Raw genomic sequence first — 5,887 nt, forward strand, 5'->3', positions numbered from 1 at the left:
GCATTTATATTAATGTTCAGTGTACAGCCCTGTAATCGGCATGGTTGCATCATTCTTGTGCAGAAAGCAGCTTGGTTCTAGGACACAGTTCAAGAGTTATCAAGGTCAAGGTCAAATTGTGGGTCAAATTGCCCCAGAACATCATGGATGTCACTTATTTTGTTCCGGGTTGTGTTAATTTATTTTCTGTTTTTACAAGTTTGAAATCCGTACAAATGAATGCAGATGCAGTTTCATGGCAATTTCTTTTGTTAAAAAGTATTTTATTGATTTCAAACAAAATTGTGTGTCAAATTGACCCACAACATAAAAGCCCTGGCTTTTCGGTTGGTCAGTGTGCATATGGGCAACTGTTGACAGTATTGTGCAAGACTCTATTCAGTGCCCTGCCTGTGGCATTTCTGGCCCAGACTCCAGCAGCACTGTCCTTCAACCACTACCCTGATGCCCAGCCTGGCAAACAAACATAACACATAGAAAGAACACATAGAACAGGAACCACTCAAAAACCTTTTGACACAGCCCACAGTCAACACATACTAAGCCATCCACGACGCTTCCTCTACATTACCCATATGAAAAAATACTACAGTTTACTATAGAATACTACAGTACTTTTTATAAAAATTCTGTAGTAAACTGTAGTAAATATTACATTAATGTCTGCAAAAACACTACAATCCTCAAAAACACCACTTATTTATTACAATATTTAATTTGCATGTTCCAATTTGTGGCACCCATAAGTGAGAAACCTACATGCCAAGTATAGACCATATTGTATTGCATATAAAAGAGCAGAGGCAGTCCTACTGACCTGTAGGTTATGGAACAATTGCTCTTTTAGTATTTCTCCAGTAGGTTTTCTCAAGGAGAATGCCTCCACTTCTGTGTCAAAGATAATAAAACAAAAACACTACAGTAAATACTACAGTATATTACAGTCTGCAAAAACACTTCAATAAATACTACAGGAGACTACAGACTTTACTTCAATCCACAAAACACTCAATTAATTACTATAGTATATACAACAGTTTTCCTTTACTACAGTATTTATAGTATAGTTAACTGTAAATACTACAGCATACTACAGTAAATACTACAGTATTCACTGTGGGGTTTTTGCAGACTTAGTGAATACCACAGTAAAGTCCGCAAAAACACTACAGTGAATACTATAGTATTTATACCATAGTACAGTATGGTATTTCATGTGGGTAGGCCTACAGTATGTGAAATCTAAAATGCTGTTCTCAGATATTGCAAGTAAATGTAACGTTATCATGCCCATGATTCATGAAGGTCCAAAGAGCTGATCACACTATGACAACAGAGATATGGTGATGGCCACAGTCTAGACACACAGAAATCAAATAGGATCCGAATAAAAAACTTGCATCTGGCTAATATCTACTGTACTGTAATTGACCCTTGAGTTTCTATTAAAAAAGTAACATTTTATTTTGGCATCAACTCATTACAGTCTGAGTGGCCGTCCAGTTTATTTGAAAGTGTTATAAGCTTTTATGACACCCTCACCCTACCCTCATGTTTATTTATTTATATACTGGATTCTTGACATATCTCACTCTAATATATCTACTGCTGTGCATATCATTCTTAGTGTATCTTGTATAAATCATTCCAGTGCACACACGTATAGATTGCATTTTTATCACTCTTACAGTGCTATTTGGTTAGTTAATGGGATAAGTCCCGACGCTCTTGATTCCTTGTTTTTTGAATTACTTGTTTTACATTTTTTGTTTGACATTTCACTGCATTTTTAGGAGCTAGTAAGATAAGCATTTCACTGCACACGCTAAAACATCTGCTGTACTGTGTGCACAACCAACAAACATTGATTTGATAGTTACTTTATAGCATCTGACATAAGTACTAAGATCTGTTATGATGCACTTGTAGTGTTACAGTGCATCATGTTCCATTACATAATTACTAACAATGATAATGATTCAATTTACAGTAAGTGTCACAATCTTACCTACAGTATATTGTCTTATTATCATATAGGCTAACCCCTCCCTTATGTTCTTATTTGTTCGTTTCTGTTGCCCAGTGAGGGAAATTGTGACGCCACCATGATCGCTGTAAACTTCTAACCATGTGGCCCAATACAGCTGGTACGATAAACCGGAAATGATCGATACCAACCGAACCGACCATTTATTGATAATAACTATAAGTAGCCTTTACTCGAAGAATGTGAAGTTTTAAATTAAACGGGACAATGGAAGCCACAACATTCAAAGTAGTAGTAGTCATTTTAAGGGTAATATTAAAAAGTAACTGGTGCACATTCATGTTTTAAACTTATCATTACATTTATCGTTATTGTCATAATCCAGTACATTTATTGTCATATGGATTTTGTTCCATATCACCCAGCTCTATGTCTGAATTGTTACATCAGGTAGTTTGGATACTGGTTACCGATTGACTAAAACAACATTAGGCCTTGTGTATGTGAGACTATGACTATGACTATGACGTTTAGCCTTTTCACCTTTAAATCATTGTGCCTTTTCACCTCGATAAAATGACCACATCAACAATAGTTTGACATGCCAATGTACAAAATAAGCATTTAGATTAACTTGAGAGAAACCAAAACGAAAATAACATAATGAAACAAACAAAGTGGGCACTTACCTGCTTTAATTGCAAAGTCCCTCTTTGCCATGCAAATGAACTGAATCCCCAAAAAACATTTCCACTGCATTTCAGCCCTGCCACAAAAGGACCAGCTGACATCATGTCAGTGATTCTCTCGTTAACACAGGTGTGAGTGTTGACGAGGACAAGGCTGGAGATCACTCTGTCATGCTGATTGAGTTCGAATAACAGATTGGAAGCTTCAAAAGGAGGGTGGTGCTTGGAATCATTGTGAGGCAAAGACTTTTGGAGGATGGCCTGGTGTCAAGAAGGGCAGCAAAGAAGCCACTTCTCTCCAGGAAAAACATCAGGGACAGACTGATATTCTGCAAAAGGTACAAGGATTGGACTGCTGAGGACTGGGGTAAAGTCATTTTCTCTGATGAATCCCCTTTCCGATTGTTTGGGGCATCCAGAAAAAAGCTTGTCCGGAGAAGACAAGGTGAGCGCTACCATCAGCCCTGTGTCATGCCAACATTAAAGCATCCTGAGACCGTTCATGTGTGGGGTTGCTTCTCAGCCAAGGGAGTGGGCTCACTCACAATTTTGCCTAAGAACACAGCCATGAATAAAGAATGGTACCAACACATCCTCCGAGAGCAACTTCTCCCAACCATCCATGAACAGTTTGGTGACGAACAATGCCTTTTCCAGCATGATGGAGCACCTTGCCATAAGACAAAAGTGATAACTAAGTGGCTCGGGGAACAAAACATTGATATTTTGGGTCCATGGCCAGGAAACTCCCCAGACCTTAATCCCATTGAGAACTTGTGGTCAATCCTCAAGAGGCGGGTGGACAAACAAAACCCCACAAATTCTGACAAATTCTGACTCAAAGCATTGATTATGCAAGAATGGGCTGCCATCAGTCAGGATGTGGCCCAGAAGTTAATTGACAGCATGCCAGGGCGGATTGCAGAGGTCTTGAAAAAGAAGGGTCAACACTGCAAATATTGACACTTTGCATCAACTTCATGTAATTGTCAATAAAAGCCTTTGACACTTATGAAGTGCTTGTCATTGTACTTCAGTGTTCCATAGTAACATCTGTCATGTCTTTGGCTATGCCGGATTAAGTGATATGACATGCTATTCTATAAAATCCTTTCTCCTTAATTAATATTATTTGATTGGGCTAATCATGTAAATGTAATTAACTAGAGAGTCGGGCACCACAAAATAATATTTATAGAGCTGTTATCTTCCGAATAAACTCTTAAAGACCTAGTAATATTTTACATCAATAGCAGTCAATATTAATCGTCATCTTAATTCAGTCTCATCTGAAAGTTGTAAATTCTTGGTTATCTGCACGAACCTGGGCTAACAATTTGAATCAGCAATACAAAATTGGGTTTAATCATTTATTTACTAAATACCTAACTAATCACACAGAATTACACATACACATAATTAAATCATAACTTGATTACAAATTACGTCATAAAGGACATAACGAACATAACAATGGTCATTATGGCCAAACAGTTCTATTTTTGTTTAATCAAATCAGAGGACTTCTCCAAAAAGTACGATCTTTGTCCCCATGTGCAGTTGCAAACTGGCTTTTTTTATGGCGGTTTGGAGGAGTGGCTTCTTCCTTGCAAAGCAGCTTTTCAGGTTATGTCGATATAGGACTCGTTTTACTGTTGGATATATACTATACTTTTGTGCCTGTTCCCTCCAGCATCTTCACAAGGCCCTTTGCTGTTGTTCTGGGATTGATTTGCACTTTTTGCACCAAGTACGTTCATCTCTAGGAGACAGAACGTGTCTCCTTCCTGAGCGGTATGATGGCTGCGTGGTCCCATGGTGTTTATACTTGCGTACTATTGTTTGTACAGATGAACGTGGTGTCTTCAGGCGTTTGGAAAAAAAATTCTCCCAAGGATGAACCAGACATGTGGAGGTCTAAAAAAAAAAAATCTGAGGTTTTGGCTGATTTCTTTTGATTTCCCCATGATGTCAAGCAGAGGCACTGAGTTTGTAGGTAGGCCTTGAAATACATCCATAGGTACACCTCATTTACATTTACATTTAAGTCATTTAGCAGACGCTCTTATCCAGAGCGACTTACAAATCAAATTATGTCAATTAGCCAGAAGCTACTAAAGCCATGACATTTTCTAGAATTTTCCGAGCTGTTAAAAGGCACAGTCAACTTTGTGTATGTAAACTTCTGACCCACTGGAATTGTGATACAGTGAATTATAAGTGAAATAATCTGTCTGTAAACAATTGTTGGAAGAATTACTTGTGTCATGCACAAAGTAGATGTCCTAACTGACTTGCCAAAACTATAGTTTGTTAACAAGAAGTTTGTGGGGTGGTTGAAAAACGAGTTTTAATGACTTCAACCTAAGTGTAGGTAAACTTCCAACTTCAACTGTATACCCAATACACACAAATCTAAGTAAAAGAATGATGAATTAAGAGTATATAAATATATGGATGAGCAATGTCAGAGCAGCATAGACTAAGATACAGTAGAATAGAATAGATTACAGTATATACTGTACATATGAGATGAGTAATGCAAGATGTGCTCGTCAACTTTATTATCCAGAGACTGAACATTAGCGACAAATATACTCGGAAGCGGTGGGTGTTGTGCGCGCCTCCTACGTCAGACTAGAAGACCACTCTGGTGTACCTCTCCTTCCCAGGCATTGTTTTGGGTCAGCCCAAGTTCAATTGCCCTGGTGAGTGCGAACAAAGGATCTGCTTTGGGAAAGTCATTTTCCTGGTCGTAATGCTGGTAGTGCTGGTGAGTTACCACAGCTCTGATATCTAATAGTTCTTCCCGGCTGTATGTAATAACACAAAACATTTTCTGGGCTAATAATGTAAGAAATAATACATTAAAAAGTAAAGTACTGCAAAGTTTCCTAAGAGCTAGAAGCAAGGCAGCCCTCCCTGTCTGCACCAAGTTTTTTAATACATTTACTGTAAGCTTGCTACCTAACCTGTGGCTTTTGCATACGTAGCAACCAGTCTAGCTAGACTACTTTTTCTGGCAGAATGTATTCATTATTTATTTATTTATTTATTTATTAAAGCAACGTTTTCAATTTAGATGTGTTGTTCCTTGCCTTAATGTTTTGGCAACCGGTTTATAAAATAAATAAAGGCACCTCTGGGGTTAGTGGTATACGGCCAATATACTACGGCTAAGGGCTGTATCCAGGCATTTCGCGTTGCGTCG

At 38.1% G+C, this 5,887-nt stretch overlaps 1 non-coding gene across 1 annotated transcript; it reads left to right on the plus strand.

Annotated features, from left to right (window-relative positions):
* The first annotated feature begins 830 nt into the window (after nucleotides 1–830).
* On the plus strand, nucleotides 831–884 carry LOC115136535 (U7 small nuclear RNA). The gene has a single exon (XR_003864645.1). It is a non-coding gene; the product is annotated as a U7 small nuclear RNA (small nuclear RNA).
* The last annotated feature ends 5,003 nt before the right edge of the window (nucleotides 885–5,887 follow it).

Source organism: Oncorhynchus nerka, linkage group LG10 (genome assembly GCF_034236695.1).
Source record: "Oncorhynchus nerka isolate Pitt River linkage group LG10, Oner_Uvic_2.0, whole genome shotgun sequence".
Lineage (NCBI taxonomy): Eukaryota > Metazoa > Chordata > Actinopteri > Salmoniformes > Salmonidae > Oncorhynchus > Oncorhynchus nerka.